At 43.8% G+C, this 23,531-nt stretch overlaps 1 long non-coding RNA gene across 1 annotated transcript; it reads left to right on the top strand.

Moving 5' to 3' along the window:
- The first annotated feature begins 1,206 nt into the window (after positions 1-1,206).
- On the top strand, positions 1,207-6,126 carry LOC125318946. Its single transcript, XR_007200545.1, has 3 exons — positions 1,207-1,315; positions 2,717-2,784; positions 5,912-6,126. It is a non-coding gene; the product is annotated as an uncharacterized LOC125318946 (long non-coding RNA).
- The last annotated feature ends 17,405 nt before the right edge of the window (positions 6,127-23,531 follow it).

Here is a 23,531-nt window from a genome sequence, read left to right as displayed (position 1 = left end):
CAACCTTATAAATAACTCTTACTTCCACCTTAAGGATTTTTCCACGGCCCTGCTGAGGCTTTTGGTCTTCCTATTTTTAGCTTTGCATTTATTGACAGTGGTTTCCTCCTTCTCTGCCTATTCAGACTGCAACCTAGAAAACAGAAAGGTTATTTGATTCCCAAATTGCCTTTCTGTGGACAGATCTGTAAAATTTCTGAAGACAAAAAGAGAGGTCATGATTTCTTTCCATCACAACTGGCATATACATCCTCTGCGAGTCACCAGGGGAGCCACGTGCTGTCTGCCTTCACAAACTTCCTGAGACCCAGGAACACAGTCTCTGATATCCAAATACAATCAATCATCCCTGTGAAAGCCAGCAATGAAGTCTGTCATGCACATTACTTGGAGTAGGAGGGCAAGATGCAGTTTAGATAACTCCAGCCAAAAAATATTGTCCCTAAATGCATAGGAAAACTTTTAGATTTTGAGAATACAGGTAATTTTTCCCATTTTTCAGCAGGCATCACTGAATCACTAATCTTGATCTGTGCACATGAACTAGATATAAAATTGTTATTTGGACAAATTGCTTGCCATGTGTTTGGATGTAGTGCATTGTGGCTTTGTGGCATCATGCCAATTTAGGGTATTTGTGATTTGCAAACAAACTTGTGAAGCTGAATATTATGCCCGTACAATTCATGGAGCTTAAGGGAAGACATAGGAGTAAATAGATGCCGTCAAATGTGGCTTTTTCTGATGTCCTGTTTAATTCTCATTAACCAAAAGAGGAAAAAAGCCTACAAACCATGGGTAGTTTTAGGAGCAGATTTTTGTACTTCACAGCAGTAGTCCTTTCTTGTGGGGTAATAATGCAGAAAAATGGAAAATGGAAAACAGTGATAGTGTCACTTTAAGCTGTAGAAAGATAACTGTTTAGCAAACATAATCATTTATAAGAACTTGTATGTTTCTTGATGTTCTGCTTCAGGCACAGAATTTCAGACAAATCCAGCAAGAGATGTCAGATGACAGAAAAAGCCACGAATTGCAACAAAAATTGATTTTTCAGAGGTATATGACATAAGACCCGATTTTCAGAGTCATGCTTAAAGTGGGACACATGATTAAAGAACTTGCTGAATCAGAGATTTTGTGTACAAAAGACCAGTTATGCAGCTAACGGGCTGTGCAAATAGACTGTGTGATGTCCTCTGTAGTTGTAGCTACGTACGGAGGAGCTGCGCGTTCATTGCTGCTACAAATTACATGAACGCTACCTGGGAAAACACAACATGTGGTATGGCAGCAGCTCCAACGATTTTCAACTGTGAGTTGAATTTTAACTTCTACCTTGCCTCCACAGGTAAGATCTGCCTTGAAAAGCCAGCAGGTTAGATGTGGTCTGTGGTAGATTGATCCTCCGGGACTTGAAGTGACTCAGACATTTGATCTGTCGGAGTAATTGATAGTAGTGATAGGTTGCCATCCAATCTTTGGACCAGTGAGAAGATGAGGGTGATAGCACAGTTTGTGGATGAGTTTCAAGGCTGTTTCTTGCCATTGGAGGAGTACCAGGGTGGATTTTGTTCAAGACCGTGGTGGAGAACATGCTCCAGCCTCTCCCAGCCTCTGCTATTTCTTTTCTCGTTCATGCCTCCTTCTCCTGGTCTCCTAACCATTCCAACCCTAACTATTTTCCAACCTTTGAGCTGTTTATCCTTTACCCAGCCTCCTCTCCTAGTCCTTGGTGCAGTCTCTGCAGCACCACAGGGTGCAGGCCAGTGGCCTCAATTTAGTTATTGTCTTTGTTCCTCTTTCCCTTGCTCTCCTTGCAAGGCTCCTTGTTCTCAGATGCTTCCACCATGACCTCCCATATTTGTGCCTGTGCCTGTCTCCTCTGCCAATAAAGTGGGCACTTCTTTCTCTAGGCAGCCTGGGCACCAGGCAGGGGTCAAAAAGCCAGGAGACACAGGCACCATGCCCTCAGTTTGTGCACTGAGAGCCACACTGGCCACCAGCAGCAGGAAGGTTTGGTAGGTGAAAGCTTTTGAAAGGGTGAAACATGCTCAGAGCAGCTGAGACCCGAGGAGAATTTAACAACCACAGTCAGGCAAGATGAAGACATAACCACCACCTCCCCCACAAACGAGTCCGTGAGAATAAATTGATTAATAGCCACATCACGGTGATGAGTGACACAGAAGGGAACATGAGGAAAGGAACAAATTGCCTCTGAGAAAGGCTTGGATAATGTGTGGTCAGTGGGGCAGTGGGCCATGCATTGGATAATGAGAAACAAAACACAGAACAGCTGTTCACTTTTTGGACACCATCCTTTGTGCACCACTCATCACAGTGACTGGGGGATATCACAGCAATCTGACCTGAGGGCAATTCAGAGAAAGAGGATAGAAATTTAGTTGGTGGGGACAGGTTGTGTTCATCTAGCCTAAGACAGAAGGTTTCCTTTACCCTATATTTAATGAAGTCCAGAGGCTTCTTGCAAAGCTTCCAAACTAGAAATTTTGCACCACTTTGTAGGCTAGTTAGTGTTCCTTTAGCATAGTTCTGTCTGCATGCACAGCAATGTATAGATTCAAAGCAGCACCTCCCACCACACCCTCGAATGAATAGCTGAGGCAGACAAGGCAGATGTGTAAGACATTTGTGGTATGAAATGCTACTGAATAAGCAAGCAGCTGTATACTGATCTAGCTTCTTTTTCCAGATGGTCGCAGCGAGCAGCATCCTGCAGGGAGCATTATAATGGTCAAGTCCTGAGCTGACAAAGGCTGAGTAAGTGTAATAATATCTGCGACTTGAAAGAAAGGATTGTACAATTCTTGCCAAGAACAGATGGCAAGATAGTGTTCTTAGCCACAACTGATACCGACCTACTAGCAGGAACCACAGATCTTTATTGCAAATATATCTTATAACAATTGATGCAATCCCTTAATCAAAGAGCCTTGACTGTTCCTCTAGTTAATTCCCCCATGCAGTCGGCATTACCCGGCAGTGTCTGGTATAAGGCTTAGCCACATAAGCCGCTCCTAGATTCCTATCTGATGAAGATGCTGGCTTGTACCGTGCATTACATCAGCCCAGTCAGATTAGATAGAGAAAGGGGCTTTATTCAGACTGCCTATCAGCAGTGCCTACGTAGATTCTGTGACTCTTAAAGGATCAAAGGACTGATGAGTGATCCAAAACCCAGACTTCATGGCATCAAGAGACATACTTGTGACACAAAAATTAGGCAGATCCTCTGCTGGAAATGCCAACCAAGGCCACAGCAGCTACTTGTCTTCTACATCTTAACATAAACTGTGACTCAGATTTTGCACAAGGGTCCCCTTTGGGAAATTATGTGCTTTCAATGTCATGGCGAGTTCAGAGTAGGTACGCAACCAGTACTGCAGGTCAGCTGATGAGGGAAACTCAATCAGCTACTACAACTGCTTGCAGTCATGGATTTGTGACCTTAATCTAGACAAGGGAAACTATTTTAGCACAGATTAGCCAGATAGAGCAAAGTTATCTCCTCATTAGCCCTCATTTCAGTCTGAGCTGCACCTTTAAATATGTGATAATATTAATTTAATATAAATATAAAATATTTATATAAATATAACATAAAATTAAATGTATTCTTTAATATTAATGTTAAGAGGGAGCGGTTAGAACACACTAGCTAATGGATTTTACAATAACTCCTTTTGTCCTAAACGAGTACTCACCTGCCATAAGGAAATCACCTCCAGTGTTTCATTTTTCATTCATCCTAGTTTTTGGTTTTGCTATGGGTGCATTCTCCCTTCCTTTCCCATGAGAACTTCCATATTTATACTTGCTTCAGAAATCTGTTGCTCTCCAGCCTACTGTAAGTAATACCAAGACTGTGAAATTGGGTTTGCCTTTGACCATTCACCCTGAAGCCAGCAAAGAAAGAGATGGGAAAGGTGAAGAGAGAAGGGAAGAAGTATTTTTAAAAGAGATACACCAGCGCTGTTTTAAAATCCACCCTTTACCCACTGTTTTTAATGGTTAAGGGGATAGTTACGACATGAAGATGCACCCTGAAATGGCCTTGGGGAAAATGGTCCTCTCCAAGGAGAACAGAGGTTTCCCATGCAGAGGGAATGGCAAACCCAGGCTGCCTCAGTGGGCAACCTTGAGGTGTGGACAGACAAGGTATCTGTGGAGCAGTTTGAACCTGTCCCTATAAATATGTGCCAGCCAATTTCCAAGCATCCCTACCAAATCCCAGCATGTTAGAAAAATTCTGGTGGCCTCAGGGAGGGCCCACGGCTCATGTTTGGTTTAAAGATCAGCTACGGATGCCCAAAGCAATGTCAGGTTGAACATCTACCTCCTTTGGGCAGGGCTTGTTCCTCACTCAGCTCCTCTGCACACCGCCAAACTTGTCCACTCAGCAGAAGTCATCTTTTGTTACGTCAACTAAAGTGCATTCATTTCTAGAACCCACAGATTAAAAGCAAAAGCAGCCTCTGAAATGCCAATTGCACTTCTCATAGGGATGCCTTTTCTTCTTCTGTCCATATTCCTTTTCATCTTTACTAGGGCACATTTATACAACAAACCATCAGGGCTGGGGGTAGTACTGTGGTTGCTGTTTTCTTTTCAAACAGATTAAAAACTTTATCTTTACAGATCAGGTGTAAGCTCAAATGTTCTTTGCACCACCACAGTCTGAACCCACCTTTGGGTTTGTGGGCAGAGTGTTTGCCTTCCCCGTTCCTTAGCTCAGATGTTCCTACAAACCCAAGTGGTTGTGTTTGATACTCTGGTTTATTAGAATTCCCAGACATTACTGTTGCAAACACCAGTGGGGATAGACAGAATCTTAACATACCAGCTGAAAAATAACAAAGTGACATTCACTGAGAAAATGAAACATAATACATCTAGGGGAAACCAGATGAAAGGCAGATGTTCAAGGGGATGAGAAACCTAGAAACTCAGAGCTCTGGAGGAGATCTGGGAGCGGCAGAATGTGAAGAATGAGCTTTGCAGGGACACGTGAAAGGAAATGATAGGGATAATTTTGACCCAATGTTACATGACCCCGTGGGCAGACAGCGCAGTGTCATTGGAACGTGCTGGAGCCTGCTGCCCAGTCACTCACATAAGGTGCCAGACCATACAGCTGAAGGCACAGCAGGGTGAGGCATCCCCATGCTGGAGCCAGGCTGCAGTCTGCTTTCCCCTGAAGCTTTTCAGCATTATGCACCTACTCTCCAGCAGTCCGAGTAATCCTGTCTTCACCCGGGTGTCTTCCCACCTGCCCATCACTGGCAACTCTCCCAGCACTGACAGCAGCAGAAGTTCAACCAGATGAGTCCTCAGTCTGGCCAGATCCGCAGAGGCTCCTTTGTGCCTTCTGTTTCAACAAGAGAAATTCACTCAAACAATAAATCAGGAGGAGCAATTTCTAAATGTTGATGTGCTGCAACACAGTTGCAAGCATCAAAAGAAATTTGCCCATCTATACAGCTGCAGATGGAAAGACTATAGATCCAGGCTTAAAATTTATATAGCTCATAGTGTCATTACTTTAGGTTAACCTTTTGATATCTCCCTTTTGCTTCTTGAAAGTGTTGGAAAGTACACTTCAAAGGGGCATTGATTTCAGTGGGACTCAAAGCAAAGCATGTACTCAGGGGGTGGGCTGAGGCAGGACCTGTAACTCCTTTGAACAGTAGGTCTGGCATGTTGTATTTCAAGTGTATTTTGAATGCCAACATATTTACCATTCCTTAGGTTCTGTTCTGCACAGGGACACGTTCCCTTCAGCCTTCTCAAATGGAGCAAAGACAACTTTACTGGTCAAAAACAGCCGGGGAAATGTTGACCTCATGCAAGCTGATGTTTTTGTCTGTCACCTCCTTCTCTTTCCTAGAAAACAAAGAAACCCAAACTGTGTGCATGAGGTCAGCAGAGAGACTCTTACATACTCCCTGTGCATAATCTAGCATACTAGAATTTTCTAGTGAATTCAGGCCACTGTTGAACCACTGTGACACCTGTAGAAGTTAGAAAACTCCAGCGAATCCTGGCCTCAAGGAGCTGCTGGCAGGTTCCCTTTGCTTCCATCCATACATCTGGGCTCCACACAGAAGGTAAGTACCCTCATTTCCCAGGCTTATCTTAGCCCGTTAAATAAGATCATTCCTGTGACATGAGAGGAACAAAACAGGAAAAACTGTACTAAAAGCTAAGTCAAATGCATACTCTGTCCCTCTCTCACACTCAAAATGTAATATAAAATGAATAAGAGATTTTAGATTAAGATTCTTTCCGTTTCTCTTTGCCAGAAGATCAGCATAATTCTCCTTCTCCTTGGTCTGCCCTTGTTGGTTGCCTCTATTCATAGCTGAGGTTCTCATGTGACACAGGCAACTCTCTGTGTCCAGATGTCTGGACATCTTCCCCAACATCTTTAACTTGCAAGGGCCTTACAACAGCTTCCCTTACAGCCCTTAATCTACATTTGAACCTCTTTCTGTGCATTTTCTCATCCTCATGTAGGTATTCCTAAAGCTGCATTGCTCATTTTTAAGAAGTTTTTGAATCATTTCCAATGCTAATCTACTTTCAAAAGCAGAACACATGGAAGATGTTATGTATAAACATGGTTCAAGGCAGTTGGTGCATCTACCTTTGATCTTATCTTTTTTCATACTTTCCTAGAGGAGTCTGGATAGTGATGTCTTCTGGTGGTTGTTTTCTGAGATTTTTCAATTTTTTGTTATATGATTTTATTTTCCAGATAAAGATGGAATCCATTACTTTTTTCGAATTATTTTGATTTGCAGCCATCTATCCTGTAACTTTGAAATAAAGGAGTTCAAGTCTACTAAAGACTCATTAGTCTTCACTACTTTTTGTTACCTCCTTCACTGATATCCAGGAAAGCCTTGGGCTGAACCATGTTTTAAAAAAATCTGAAGATGATTCCATGTTGATAAACATTCAGTCCCAAGATGTTTGAAGGAACAATGTCCTCTTTCTGATTCCCACCATGGTTAGCGTATGTCTGGCTGTGCGGGGGTCTGAACATCCCCATGGCCCAGATTCCTTTCCTGACTTGCAATTGTTTTGCTGCGTGACCTATCTTCGTCATCAGTCCCCACAGCCATTATTGCTGTCGCACTCCAGTCCTGGGAAAGGCACTTAACCTCTGCAAGATTCAGCCCTGACCTCTGCAAAAGAAATTGCTTCAGAGCCTGACACAAGGAGTGCTCTGGAAACTGGAAATGAGCTGGTTTCGCTCATTAATGGGAGCTCAAAGGAGTTAAAATGCAGGAGCTGAAATGGCGCATGGTCTCGATAATTCTTCCTGTTTTCTGACTCCTTCCAAACTACCAAGGAGTGGTGCCTACTACCTCACATGCATCTTTTCTGGCCCCTGATGAAGAATCTGATGGAGCCACACATCCCCCCACCACAGTGCGCAGCTGCTCACAAGGCATTTCGGCTTTTTGCCCTGTGTTGCCCTGTGTTGTTGGTGGGGAAAATATGGAACATTTTCATATATTTTCCTTTGTCCTGAGACTTTGCTGGACAAGCCAAGTTCTTCCCAACTGTTCTGTTGGAACAGCATCTTCTGGTGTGCTGTGTCATAACATGGATTAAATCCCAATTGCCTACCCTTAAAATTTCAGAATTTCTGCATGAAACCCTCCCTACCACAGAAGAAGTTATCCTTTCTATTTAAGGTCTACAGCACACCGATGCAGGCTTCATGTTAAAATGTCTCTTTCCTCCTTGTAACCCTTCACAATCTCTGAGACTCATCTCTCAATCTAGGCAAACAAGGCAGATTTACTCATCACAGATTTGAGCATATGGTTAATAACAACTCATTCATCTCCAAGGAGCAGAATGAATGCAAACAGCAATTACCCTAAAATCATTTTCTATCAATAGTCTGAGTTTCTGTGTTTTACTGTGTCATGTACAGAAGTGCTTCTGTTTCCCCATTGAAGACTGAGGTGAATCAGCTGAGGCAGGTGAAGCACATGTTTAATTTTAGCTCTTTAGTGTATTTTGAAATGAGACACAGATATTTTATTGTGATTCCTTGATGCAGGCTATGATTTTATTCATTGTGCAGGGGGTCTTCCACAATTTAAGTATATGGTGATACCTGACATAGACAGAATATTCCTTGAAAATCAGTCCATTACAACTTTTTACACTCTCAAACACTTTTAACGTCCTCCTTTTTAAAGAATTTGTGAATTATGCCATCAAGAAACTCATCATTTCTTCTTAATGACCACTTACAGTAACAAGATGATGTTTTCTATTTTGCTAGATGCCAAAATAAATATAGAAAATAATTTGGCTTTCCTTGCATCCCTTCTGTGCGAACTGTAAGTGAATGAGGCCACTGAATCAGTGAGAGTGCCAGAGTATTTTTGCTATTCAAGCAAAAGGAAAAAATAACAATAATTATTTTAAGTGTCCATTGAACCACAACACATCAAAACGAGAGTGAAATCTCCAACAGAGTAGCAGTTTTGGGGAGACATAATGATGCTGCTGCTAGAAAATTAATGGCCACATATATGCAGACTTTTCCATTTCTATTGTCTTTCTCTTATTCTTCCCTACTTTATTATCCAGCTTCAAGTGAATATCAAGGAAGCAGTCAGCCCCATCATGAAGGCTGATATTGTATTAGATGAAAGGTACCCACAAAGATGCAACATCCAGGAAAAAAAACCACCATGGAAAATAAAATCCCACAACACATAGATTTTCTTCCCACTTGAAATACAATGAAAGTGTTGCATTAGCAAATAATCCAGTGGCTTATAAAGATGTGCCTCTTATAATTAAGAGGTAGAAAAAAATACTGTGTAAACCAACTTGAGGTCAATAAAGTATTACATTACAGCTGGATGAAATTAAATCTCAGGATCATAGTTTTAAATAAAGGAGCTTCTAATAAAAGTTACTGGGGTTTTTTGAATTATATTGCCTATTATATTTCTAAGAAGGGAAGACTCAACTTCTAGAGCATCTCATTTCAGCTTGCAGTCTGCATATTCTGTGTTTTTCCATTTTCCTCCTGATTTTTGATAGTGTCTTCGAAAAGATAATGAACATGTATGAATTAGCTGAGGGTGAGCATTATGACCAGTGAGCTCACCAAGAGGAAGATCTTTAAACCCACAAGATGGATGAGAAGTGGTGTGCACACATGATAGCATTATTATTCGTTCCATTAGGCCATTTACTGCTCTTGATCTCTGACAGAACTCCCACTGATGTCAAATGCAGTTGTATGCATTGATCCAGAGGGAAGAAAATGCTCTTGTAGGAGAGAGACTTCTTTTCCTCACTCCCTGTGTGACAGAGAATTGATCCAAGCAGAAATGCTTGAGCCGAGGAGTTTGGCATGGCAAAATCAAGGCCTGATTTCAAAGGGGCACTTGGGCACCTCATGGATGGGAGATGTGGTACCCAACGCTTCAGTGGCCACCTACCAGGTATCTCTGATGGCCCGAGTTAGGCAGCTCCCTTACCCACACAGCATCTTTAGGTATGGATTCAGTGCCTACAGCTAGGCTGATGAGCCCAGGGAGCAGCCTTGGGATTGTCCACAGGTAGAGAGAGGCAAGGTGAAAGAGTCCAGGCAGAACTGTGCATGCTATCAGTTTTCAGCAGCCCCTTCTTCCCACCAGTACAGATGGAACCCACTGATGCACACGCCATGGTCCTGCACCTGGTGGGGCTAAAAGAGCTCTCCAAAAGACTCCAGCCCTCTTGGTGGTGACACTGTCAATGGCAGGAGCCAACAGCCAAGGGACAGCTCACTCCCCAGAGTGAGGGCGTTCAGGTCACAGCTCCTCAGGAAAGGAAATCTCTGTAGTTCTGCTCTGCAAACTGGGCCACTAATGGAAAGGGAGATGTAAGATACAGGGGGCTAGAAAGGAAGAGAGCTAAAATTTATAGGCACACAGGAAGTCTCTATTCTCAGGAGTGTCTCTGTATTTAACCTCCACCATCCTTTACTTGTCTCAGTGAGAAGAAATGTGGACACCATGACAGTGGCTGACTGAAGCCATCAAGGTAGGGACAGGAGTACTCAGGGTCTGCATGTGGCCCTCAGGGGGCTTCAAGGATGGGAGCTCTCTGAGGAGGTGCTGTAGCAGCTGTTGGCTGCAATGAAAGGCTCCCCACCTCAGGCTTTGGGATGCAGCAGTAAGGAGCACAGACCACATGATACAAAACCCCATCAGATATGCCGAGCCCTTTAAAGACCAGCCCTGAAAACTTGCTTGAACTCAAAGTCTGGCACTGTGTAGAACTGGACATGGCCAAATCAGTGAGGGGAAGCAGGGTGCAGCAGCACAGCCACACCCCCTCACAATACCCCTTGGGTTTCAGAGATTTTCAGGCACAGCAAACTCTGTTAAACCCCTTTGCCCTTTGAGTCATCTCTGATTTATACTCATCCCCCACATGTAAAACATTTGTTTATTTCTGTAATATATTAAAATACAGTAACATTCCATACTTGGGGGGTGAGCTTAGCGGGAGGGTAATGACTTACATATGTACTGTGCTACCCTGGATTTTTTCCAGTATCATAAATAAGAGGGAAAGCAAGATTTTACAGCTCAACCATTAATAAGAACAGTCCACTATCACATATGGAAAAACACTTTAGTCAGTAAAAGCTGACACAACACTGATGGCATTTAGCTGTCCAGTATGAGTCATCTTCATAGAATAAATTCCAAGAGAAAATATTATAACATTAGTTTACTTGTAACCTCATTGCAGGCAGCTACAAATAAATGTTTGCTTTAGTCTGCTCTAAAACAGGAAAGCACAGTTCTAGAAATAAGTTAATTAAACTGGGGATATAGGACAAACACACTCTGTCAAGGGTTAAGCCTTGCAGGTATTCCTTTGCATTACCTACAGGTAACTCTTTTGGTGCTCTTTTCCTCCTCTCCATGCTAAGTGGTTTGAAGAAAGGAAAACTGAACACACGGTGCATAGGAGTCAGTGCTCTTTTAAGAAATGGGCCTAAGTTTCTTCACAGCATAGAAATCCCCAGCATCCTGGGGAAGACACTCAAACACTGGAATGGAATAATCTGGAAGGCAGAAATGAAGGTTCAACAACCATCCAGCTCCCAGGTTTGGGCTGGAAATCATAGCACGGTTACACCAATGTCTCTATTCCCCACTCCTGGAGGGTAAAGCACCATCTTTTCTTCATGTTTCTGCTGCTAACAGAAGTGCTCTTCAATGTCTCACACAAAGTTCCTCTCTGGGATTGCTTATGGACCATACTTGTTATCTTCCATTGCAGTCTTGTGAAGCACCAAAGCTGCACTTGCTGCCCTCAGGCACCTGTGGCAGCGCAGCTGGGAGCCCATTTGAAGTAGATTTCCTGCATGGAGACGTGCGGCTCTGAGAGGTGGCTCAAGTCTGAATCACCCCTGAAAGCACCGATTTTTTCTCACTGACTTGGGTGACTAAGCTCCAAGCACATGAACCTTTACAGCATGTCTGGTGTTAGGTGGGGAGGGTCTGACTGCCAGTGCCTACGTGAAATGTAAGAACCTAAACACAAGTGTGGATCCCAGCCCTTTGGCCTTCCCCTAAACAGATAGTTGAGCTTTGTGCCTGCCTATGCGTGCAGCGCTGTCAGTAAAATAAGAGCTCAGAGTCATTGACACCTTCTGTAACTCATCATTAACATTGCTTGCATGCATTTACCCATGCCTTGGGAGAATCAAAGGACAAGTTTTGCATAAACATATTAGCAGAACCATCATTAGTAAACTGCTGATTTTGTTAGCACTCAGTGCATGCCTTTAAACATCCTCCAGGTTGTGCCACTCTGAGACAGCACTCTCCTTTGAGTGCAGCAGCTTGCACCATCACAAGTGTATGCAGTCTGAGTCTGAGATAAGACTACACCTGGGGCTCAGTCTTTTCTCACTAATTTATTCTTATAAGGGTATTTCCTCTTCTTAAACTAATCAAGAGGGGGGGGGAAAATCATGTTTTAGGAAGCTGCATGCTGTTAAATGCTTGTACTGCTAAATAGCAAGTAGCTTTTAAGAGCTGAAAGACCTGAAATCTGAGCTCCAGAAGGAGCTGATCACACCCATAGGGAGCACTGATCTTCAACCTGCAGCAAACAGCAGAGCAGGCAATGTGTTCGTCAACCCTGTTACGTGTGTTCTGGTGGTACCTCGGGACTCCGGGCCCAAATCTTTCATTCTATTGAGCTTGAAGAATGAGTGAATTCAACTGTCCATGATCCAGGGTAACAAGGGAGTTGGGTTCACCAAATAACAAAAATTGCAGAAAATTGGGGTAGAGCGAGAGAGTCTGCTGGGAGGTTTGGGCTTTATGTAGCACAAAAGCAATTCTCAGATATGAGGTGACCTTGAAAGTCATTCAGCTCATTTTCACATCAGCTAATTAACCCAGCTGGCTCCTGCATGGGATGGCACTTGTGCCTGTGTGTGTCTAACCTGCACCTTGGATAAAACAACAGGAAATATTAACTCTGTTTCCAAGACCTAGATGTGTGGGGAGTAGCAATAGGTGGGGGAAGAAGAAAAAGGGAAAGAACATAACAACAAAAACACAGCTATTTCTTCATGGTGATCCTCGATCTCAGCTTTTGTGCTGACTGCAGCAGATTAGGACAAGGACTCTCCTGCCTTGGGCTCTCAAATGGCTCTTGCTGCCAATAGTCACTGTCCGTGCAGCAGAAACACTGAAAAAAAGCCAAGCTGAGCATCACTAAGTAGCTGTGGTGATCATGGGAGCAGTACTGTCTCTGAAGTGCTATGTAGGTGACAAAAACAGGAACAGAAAGGTTAGGAATATAGACAAAAGTAAATAGGCCAGTCTCTTGGGCCAAGCCATCTGATACAGTACAAACTCGTTTGAACTAAGCCAAGGGACTCCTGTCTAGTGAACCTGATTTATCAGTGGGGACCACCATAATCTCAGCCACTACCCAAAAAAGAGTAAAAAATTCCCAAATAGCCGCTTTTGATAAGTAAAAGGGTTACAATGCCCTCCTAGCCCTACCACACTAGCACTGGGAATTTCATCTACACAAAGACTGTAGAATATTTTGGGCATCTGAAACCTCTCTGTTCCTTTTAAGTTCACAGCTTTGCTCTGCAATAGTCTAAGAAGCATGTAGCAATACATTTGCTTGGATATATAATTACATTCTGATGAGGTTTCCATATAAGGGCATATTATTGATTAAATTAACAAAATAATTTTTCTCTACAGTCATGTCTATATGTTATGCCAGACCTCAGATTTATTTTGGATACTGCCAGGAAACTTTGTTAATGAAATAGAAAAGGGAATTGTATAAATTCTTACATTATACTAAAGAAAAGATTCCCGAGATTTGCATCCAAATCATACTGGATTTTTGAAAGATTTGAGCACTTAACCTCTCTTTGTTCCTTATCAACATATAGTAGAAAGGAACAAATTAGCTTCCCAGAAATTGCCTGATGGTTCTAATACCACTGACGCCAGAGGAAATGTCAAGCAAATCAGTCACCATATTCCAGAGGAATTACTGCCTGTGAAGCAGGCTATTAGACACTCAGCCTTCCTGCACTCCTCTTTGCAAGAATATAGCAGCTGGGGATTGACAGGAATACATCGGTTTTTCACCCAGACATTTTCCTCACAAATATTTCCTAGCTAATTCATGGGGTAATTCCTCCCCCTCCCTAACTCACTCAATTTGTTAGGTGCCTGGATGCTCTTCTTTTTTGATTAAGACTGCAAACTTTGAGCGACAAAAACAATATTCCCTTTGTCTTTGTGCAGCACCACACGAAAGAATAGAACTCGATAGGTAATTAGAATAATGACCTTAATGGCTTAGCAAACAGAATGAACTCTTGACTGCAATTGTAGAGGATCTCTCGCCTTAGCTATTAAGAGGGTGCTACAGAATCGAGGTCGTTGTCTCTGCAGGTGATCAGCAATTTAACAACAGTGCATTGCACATGGTTTTCAGCTTGGAGATAGCCAAGCATGCAGTATATTCTTTATGAGTCTAACTGGAACAACTACAAATCTCTCTTTCAGATCATTCAGATAAACAGAGATGTCTCGGTGTATCAGGAATATTGTCTTTCCTCTGGCCAAGTAATAAGTGAGGTGATACCAAGGATTGGTTCAGGGCCTTTGATCTGTAATTCCTTAAATAAAATTTATTCCTCCTCATTAGTGAGAAGTATTGTTACAGAGCCAAATGGATTGTTCCTGTAATGTTTGTGATGACATTTGCTGTTTCTCATGGGATCAGCAGTTTGAATCATTTTGCACATCTAGATAGCAGTGGAGAAAAGGGATGACTCCCTTTCAAACAGGGATAGGTGTATTCAAAAGGAAAAACAGATACGTTTTCAATTCCTGACTATAGTGGTTTCATATGTAAAGTTAATGCTTGATAGGACATGCCCTAATTATTGATTTGGATATAAGGTGAATGGAAATTTGACTGTATTGCCAGACTGGTGGGCAGTGGTTCAGAGTCCAGCTGGGGGAGCTTGTCAGGTTTTGATTCAGGAACATGACCAAACAGGACAGATTGCCTCATCGGTGAGGTCACCAGTGGTACTAAGTCATGCACAGAGACGTAAGGAGGCTGGACAAGTGGTCCAACAGGAACATTATGAAGTGAAGCAGGGAAAATGCAGAGCCCTACCCCGGGGGGCAATAACCCTGTGCACCAGTGGAGGCTCAGAGCAGCCAGCTGGAAAGCAGCTCTGCAAAGAAGGATCTGGCTGTCTTGGTGGCCAACAAGGTGACCATGAGCCAGCTGCACCTTACGGCAGCAGAGGAGATTAGCCTCACCCTGGGCTGCATGAGCAGGAGCACAGCCAACCCTCTTCCCTTTGCTCCTTGTGCTCCATGTTGGATTAGTAGTCCTGCTGCCCATGAGCTGGTCTGCATACCCAAGTGTATTGCATATTTACACCACCTGGCAGATGCAATGTGCGTGGCAATTTCCTTTCAGTTTCAACAGGTGCAGTCGCTGCCCGGGCTGTGATACTCCTCAGCTCATCCCAGTGGGTAATGAGGAGAGAGAGCTGTGCAGCAGGCTGCACTCATTCAGCCCGCAGATTCCTTTTGAACGAGCTAAGTTTGGGCACAGAGCTCTTAAATAAGCTCTTGAACTTTCCATTCCCTTTTTGGGCTAGATTGTCCCAGAGGCTGAGGCAAATAACTACCTGGCTCCTCTCATCAGCGGGGGATGTTCAGCATCTTGCAGACTCAGTCCTTCAGATACACAATCACAGAATCACAGAGTGGGCCAGGTTGGAAAGGACCACAGGGGCTCATCTGCTCCAAGCTCCCTGCTCAAGCAGGGTCATCCCAGAGCACATGGCACAGGATTGTGTCCAGACAGTTCTTGAATATCTTCAGTGAGGGAGACTTCACAACCTCCCTGGGCAATCTCTTCCACAGATTACACGTCTCTGGTGTGGAGAGCAGGCCTGGTTTGGGCTGACATGGGAATTTGTGTCTATTGCCCATGTGTGAGACAGGAAAAAACTCTCTATTCATACCTACTGCCAATGGGATGTCACAAAAAATATCAGACTAATGAGGCACTTTATAACAAAACCCAGTTGAGACTTTCGTTATGGCCAAATCAGTCTCAATGTTAACAATTCCTTGTGGCTTGTACATGCTTGTGATTATCGTGGGCATGAGTGCGGTCACTGACTCCAAACACTGCCATCCATTTGCATCCCCCAGCTTGGAGGCATTCAGTCATAACTCCCGATCTGCTGAGAATCTGCAAATGGGAGTGAGCGAGTTCTCACATGCGAAGGCAGGGAAGTGAAAAGCATTCAAACCTGCTTGGGTATGCTTGCATAAACCTTTTATGGCACACACTAACAGTTTGCAATTAAGCAAAAGGAGGAGAATCTAGACTGGCCCCATGATTCAATAGCAATGGCATTTTATGGACTAAAGGAGGACTTCGAAACTGACCTCAAGAGTTGGGTGAGAATGTCATTCACTTTTGTACACACACCAGAGCACACTTGGTAAGATCCAGTCTGGCCAATTTAAGCACTTAGTTTGTACCTAGCTGTAAGATGCACAGTTTCATCTGCTCAGATGTGCACTGTGGATGCCTGTGTCTGACATTGCCTGGACTCATAGAGGAGAGAAATGAGCTTATTCTAAGGTACTGCTGCCTTTTACTAAGAGAGTCGTGTTAAACAGGTCACAAGAATGGTTTCCTAAAAGTGCCTATCCCTGTCCATTGACTAAGAAATGTCACTAGGTCTAACCAGATGACCCACCCAGCAACAGATTTTATTAGAATATGAAGATGGACAAATCATACCATAGTCCCTTGAGAATCCTGAAGTGTCAGTCTTTAAAGGGTTCCAGCATGAGAGCCCATGTCCCAGCACAGTGGCCTAAACTCAGGTGAGATGTCACTCTGGCTTGCCCTTGCTCTGGGTTTTCTTCCGTTGATTTAGGAGGGCAGCTTCAGTGGGTGCCTGCAGAATCAGCACCAGCTAAGGTCCTGAAGGAGGTGGGCTGTTTCCCAGACACTGCCAGTCAAAAATCAAGCTAAAAGGAGAGCTTTATCAGCCATTCAGAGTCATAACTTGTATATGGGATATGACCCACCAAGACAAGAACCAGAAAAGGTCAGAATTATCACTGGAGTTATTGGAAAAACCCTCTGTCCGCCGATGGCCCAGTCTTTCAGAGCTTTTGCTGCATATGCAGCCCCTTATTCCAGGGGTTAATTGGTTTCTTTGACTGTGCACACAGGACAGAGTTAGCTGGATTGCATCTCTTCTCATAGAAAGACTGACTGTGCTCAGCAGTTTGTTATGGCATCCTCTTGAGTGCAAGTCATACAATAAAAGTTGCAAAAGTAGTTTCTATTATAAAGCCTGGCTTTCACGGCACGCCAAAAATGTTGCCTTTTCAGATTGGGCGTTCCAAGGTTGATTGCAATCCAAAGGTCACTGCTGAAAAGTCTGAGCAAAAGGATTTGCTTAGTTGTGAGCTGTGATTTTCCCTGTATGTGAAGGGAATTCACTTATTTTCGATATCCTCTACTGTCCTTTGAAGCACGTACCACAGACCAGTGTGATAGAGCCCCAATATGGGAGAACATGAACCACCAGGATGAGCTGATGGATCAATCATTATGTTCTCAAAACCCCGTCACATTTATTGACATTGTTGTGAAGCCAGGACCAAACCTGAAATGACAGGGAAATTAAAGTCTAGACGTTTTTCAAATCTTTCCTGATGAGGCTGCGTATGAGACACCGGCTTGTCTGACAGCATGAACTTTAAGGCAGCATTGTGTACAAAGTGTCTTTCAACTTTGCGTTCTTCCCATGGAATCAGCAGTCATTCTAAAAAGACTTAAAAATGGCTTAAATGTTTTAAGCACCTAGAAGATTTAATAAGGATTTAAGTTGGCTCTAATGCTTACATTGTGCTACCTTAAAGATTTAAGGCAGCTTAAATGCTTATGTGCCTTAAGAAGTTAGAGTAACAATCACTTTGTCTTCACAAAGCCCAAATAATCAGGATTTATTTGGTGAAACACTTCGGGGAGGTCTTCAAATCACCTCTTTTTTGAGGCTACTGGAGACATCTTCATAAAGGGTGACCTGGCAGCACCCGCTTAGAGTTTTGCCTATCTACCTAAATATCCATGACTTTTGCCTGGCACCCAGCACCTCACTACTTAAGGTTTATCCCATCCTAGCATGTACAATGCTGTGGGCCTGAGAAAAGCTCTTACGTCCCTCTTGTTCCTGTGGGAAACTGAGGCACTGTCAGGCAGGATTTGCCCAAGATGGCATAGGAAGCCTGATGCAATGAAGAAACTTGAACCTGGCTCTCCCACTGACCAGGTCCCCGAGTGCTGGGTCTCACTCTAACCATAACAGCCGTACTGTCTTCCCAACACCGGTTTATTTTCTTTTAAAGCACTGCCCTTAACTCAGCTCCATAGGCAAGAATGAAACTGCACTGATGAGAGTTTGGACTATTATTGTTCTGACGTGGGGCAGTCCCCCTTCTTTGGTACCCATCTATTTCTTTGTGGCCAAAACCCATTTCCACTAAAACCTCAGTCTCCCTCCCCCTTCTGCTTTATCATACAGAAGCCATGAAGGCATCTTTTCCCATCTGGGCAGAGCATCTTCTGAGAATTTCTCTCCTTCCCTCTGAGAAGCCAGCTCGCCTCAGGAACTTTTACTACTGCTGGAGTTTGGGACTGCAGTCTGGACATGGACCTGGGCAACCAGCCCTGTTTCAGCAGGGAGCTTGAACTAGATGATCCCCAGAGATCCCGCCCAACCACAACCATCCTGTTATGCTGTGATGTGTCCCACATGCCTCAACATCTGGTCCTCTGAGTATTCTGAAGTAATTATAGAGGAAGCTCATTTCTAGGGCCTAGTTTTACTAGTTGACAGTGAAATTCCACAATATCTGTTGGATAATGATTGCAGTCAGCCTGGAGAGAAGAACAGACATCACGGGATGGGAATGTGGTGGGTTCAGGAGGCACAACTCTGGGAGTAATCACTGGCAGTCATCCACATTTGCATGCACTTATTTGGGGTTACAAAGTCACTTCTTCCCCTTCTCTGACACATTCTCTGGCTTGCTCTTCTCAGAATTATCTTTTATATAAAACAATGAATGCAACCCCACAGAGCAAGACCGGCTCTAGACACAGATGAAGTGGATGGATATCCGCAGGGGAGGGCTGTCTTGAAGCAGGGTGGAGGAAAGGGGCTATCTCAAGGTCTGGGACCCTGCTGTTCATTTTGGCTGTGTCAGAGCCCTGGAAACCAAAGAGACTGCTACTGATACTGCTGGAGGAGGGGTTGGGATGTAGTGATGAGCAGGGGCACAGCCTCCCATGGCAGCAAGAACTTCTCTGCTCAGCACTTGTGCCCTACAGGCACATGTAACAATCTCAGCTCTCCATCTAGACTCCTTATTGGCTTTTTCCCCTTGCCGCTGCATTCAGCCTTGGCCTGGGCTCTGTCCCTGATCCTTGGAGTAACAACATTCAGCTTTGCATGTAGTGCTACACAGCTTAATCTGGTACTGCCTCAGACTGAAATTACAGGGCCAAATTCAACCCTGGTGCTTGAGTTCTTTGCTCCTCGTTCCTCTGCAGCATTTCTGCCCGAGGCCAGCAGAGCTGTACCACTCCAGCCAGGGGCACATTCAGTGCACTGAAGTCCATTCATTGGAAGTTTGTTCTTCATCCTGGCCTGTTCAAAGGCAGGGGGACAGGGAAACGCTTGGGTCTGCACAACCGATTTGCTGTTGCCTGGCTGGCTGCTGAAACAGCGCAGTGCAGAAAGCTTCCCATGGGATTAGCCATGCATTCAGCGTGCTGGGAGTTCTCACAGTTTTAGGATGGGGAAAGCATCCTTACAGGCAGCAGGACATTCACAGAGCCCAGCCAGAGTGCCCCAGCAAGCACATGACTTGCTCTCCGTGGACAGCACAAGCAAGGATTTGTCAGTATTGCTTGGGCCAGATTTCTTTTTTGCTGAATTTGTTTTGCAAATGTTGCTTTGAATATGCTACCAATAAATGCCCCTTTTCTGGCTTTTCTCCAGTGCCTGGGACACATCCTGTTCCCCAAGCAGGCCACGAGTGGCGAATTACGTGGAAAGCGTTGACACCGTGAATAGCCACAGCACAAATTCCTTGTGTCAGGTCTTCTGTAACTTATGTCCCCTTCGTGCCAAATGGCACCAGGAGCTGCTTTTCTTCTGAGGGGAGGTTTTGAACATAAGACAACCACTTGGATATGTAAATAAGGTGTGTAAAAACTTTCCACATTTAATTTTAGTTAATGTTTAATAATAGCCAGTAACTATAATAAGATGTCTTCATCTTTACTGTTAGTATTTCACTTTAAAGTTACCTACCACTCTGATATGACTTTTTCTGTCAGTTTTTTTTTAACATAAGCAGCTTTGGAGGAGCAAAAAAGTGGTGAGCACAGATGTTTATCATAATGGCCTTATTTTCTGTGTTTTAACATACAGGATAGACATCCACTGTGTGGGCTGGGAAACAGGTGATACACATTCAAGTAAATATATACACACTGAAGAGGAATGTGGAAACTCTTCTAGGGTTTATTTAACACAGTACAGAGCTATGAGGATACTACCCATCCAGAAAAACGAGAGAAACTAGCTCCAATCCTTTAGAAAAGAGCAAATGAATGGGGCTTTGAGTGTTTTAAAAAATAATGGCGAGAACTTATCACCTTCAAATGTTGCTGCTAAGCTGCGTGAGTTGGGAACCAGTTTCATTTTGAATAATGCCTTTCATGCAAATCACATCTCTGTATGCTTCAAGGCTCTAATTAGAGTGTTATGACCAAAAGAAAAAGAGAAATTGGAGATATGAGCAACTGTGGGTTTAGATAAGCTTTGAGTAAGATGGGAGAGGCAGTGAAGCAGAAAGCTAATGTCATCTCCCAGTAGGGGTCAAGAATTTAAGCTCAGGGTATGCAGGATGGGTGGGCCCAAAAGGAATGCCAAATGATTTAAAATAGCAGAAGGAGCTAATGTACAGGATGAGCTGCCATGGGGGAGAACTCAAGCAGCTGGTAGAACAAGATTTTTTGCCATCTTTTGTTCAAATGAGTTGCAAAAGGCAGGGGAAAATACTCAGAGATGAATGCAGAGGGGACAGATTTATGCAGACTTCTTAACGCAGTTGTTAGATGGGCTGTCTTCTGGAGCATGCTGCTGTGTGATTAGTTCTTGAATTAATTAGAAAAATAACAAGTGGCCCGTCCTCTTTGTGGTCAGTGCTCTGAACCTCATTAGCACTAGTGCACAGCCCATTAGCAGAGGACTTGCAACATCAAACCTCCAAAGGCTTCCTGGGAGGCAGGAAGAGACCTGGAAGCCTTTAGAAAGCACTGCGAGGATCAGACGGCATGGCATACAGGAAGGAATTCACAGACTCTTTAGGCCAATAGATAATTCCAACAAATTTCAACAAGCTTGCTTTTTTAAATCACACTGAAGAGCATTGGCATTGCTTTGAACTGCCTAGTACTCATAGTCTGGGGATGTGCTGTTTCCAAGGGCCAACAAGAGGGAACTTGTAAACTGCTGATAGCCAGGCAAAAAAAAGCATGCAGTAATGTTTGGCTTTGCAGCTTATTTTCTTACGAAGGTGGTTTGGGGTTATATTTTCCCCCTGAATTTTCACACATAACTACATTAGTGTAATGAGTCATGTCTGTGTATTTACAAAGAAGCAGACCCCAAAGGAGTTTACGGATTTGTCATCCCAGTGCTGCATCTCTGAGAACGATCCTTCCAGACCATAATGAGATACTGTATCTGCTCACGGAGGCAAAGCTTGTTCAGATTTTTCCAAAAGAGTGAATAAGAGTCATGTGTATGTAACCCTTCTGCAGGACTTGATGGGCAATAGCCAGGGCTGCGTTCAAGTGTGAGGGCGTCACTGCAAACACAACAGCTTGAGCTCAGAACCAGCAACCTGGGAAACACCAGGTTATGCTGTCTGAGCAGCAGTCACTCTCAAAACATTCCCAAGCGGGAGTCAGGTGGGTGACAAACAATGTCAATAAACTTATTAAAGGGAACAAAAGGAAATTTGAGTGAGGTACGTGACTAGCATTGTAAGAACAGATGTCTAAACGGTCACACTTTCACTTCCTATTACTTTGGGATACAACCGCTTGGCAGCTTTCCCACTTGTGTGTAACCTTTCCTGGTGATTTCAGAGTTAGTCTTGCAGGGTAGCAAGGACTTACTCAGCTGGGAGTCTGTGCTCTGCCCTGTGGCTGTGGCTGCTGGCTGCTCTGTCAAAGGCAGTACGGTGTCCTCCCACTGCAGCTCAGATGTTGAAAGCAGTGGGCTTTGGTTGGGTTGAGGGACCCAACTCTGCCACTCTGGCCATTGGGCTCCTCATTCCTCCTGTGGGAAACAGAGCTCCACTGGGTTTGGGTCTGCTGGCCTGTGGGAATTTCTGGGATTCCAGGGGGACACATGGAGGGAACCCTTTCACTGGGGTCTCATCCATCAGGTTTGCATGTATTTTCACTGTCTTAAGCTTTTTAAGCTGGCAATTTATTTGGCTTCCTGTAGCATGTGCACTGTATCGCCACCTGACTGCAGAGGTTTGCTAAGGACATATGTCCCAGCCTGCTTATTAACTCAGCTGGTGTATTTGCTGCCAGAAATATTTGGTGCTAAAAGAAAGTGAAAGGATCCTAGAATCAGGTACATTTGGAGTACATAATTCATTGGATTTTTTTCCTGCTAATCTTAGGCAATTACTGGTTGTATCACACCTTGAAGTAGGGTGGCTTTTAGAGCATTTTTTTCTCTTGACATACCTGCTGGGCCTATTAGTCATGTAAATGCAAGCTGTTCCTGGAATTCAGATGAATTATCTCTTTTAACACTGCCTTATGAAAACCATTCCCATGCATGAAGCATTTTCTGTTAGTGTTGTGAGAGAAAAATGAAGTCACACACCTATGGACATCGCCCTGTGTGCAGGCAGAATGAAAAAGCCCACCTGTTGAGTTATGGCAGTCGAGATGCATGCTGTTTTGAAAAGCAGTGTTTCTTTTTTGGATGTTTATACCCACCATCTTTCATTTTCATCTGATGCCACTTTTCTCTTGTGTTAAATGAAAGGAAATAATGTGTTCAGCTGAAATTCTCTGTGTTACTTCAGCTGACATATTCTATATTATCTCAAGTCATTCTGTCAGGTTCTTTCATATCTACCATCACTCTCACCTGAGCCTTTTCATCTTTCAGTCTCTTCCGCTCCTCAGATCTTTTCATTGCTCTTTCTAGGCTCCTTCAGACCACTTTGACCTCATCTCTGAAGTGCCTCACAGGTTTTTCTAGTTTCAATTAACCTGGACAAATTGACGTCTTCAGCATATTTCCTTTTCTCTTCCCCTCCTCCTGCTTTGCCCATCAGGACACCTGTAGCCATGTGCTGCCTTTGCCATATTGCAAGTGAACTCCTGCTTTACACTCTCATTGGCAATTTTTATCCATGACTGACTTTTACCAACATGCCCATTCGGTTACCTGAGGAGCATTTTTAAAACGCTACTAAGAATGTAAATCTGGTTTGGAATCAGTTCTTCTCTTTACTGTAGAGGAGCTAACAGATGATGGGAGAGGCACAGCCCACCCTCGCCGAAGCCTTGCTGGCCTGTTGTATTCACCAGGTTGTTTTAAAGCAACGTCCCAGTTATCAGTTCAGCCAGTGCTTCCTGTTCCTGATTTAAGGCTTCTGGTCTGGAGCTTTTTTTTTCCCAGACTGGTGCAATCACTGTGCTTTGGAGGGTCTTAGCAGTTCAGATAAAAATATCCCAAATTCCTATGCAATTTAGTGGGGATGTTTTTGCTGGCAACTCTGTATTGGTTCCAGTCC

This window comes from Corvus hawaiiensis, chromosome 2 (assembly GCF_020740725.1).
Source record: "Corvus hawaiiensis isolate bCorHaw1 chromosome 2, bCorHaw1.pri.cur, whole genome shotgun sequence".
Classification (NCBI taxonomy): Eukaryota; Metazoa; Chordata; class Aves; order Passeriformes; family Corvidae; genus Corvus; species Corvus hawaiiensis.
The sequence above is the reverse complement of the archived record's forward strand: the minus strand, read 5'-3'. Positions and strand labels throughout refer to the sequence as shown.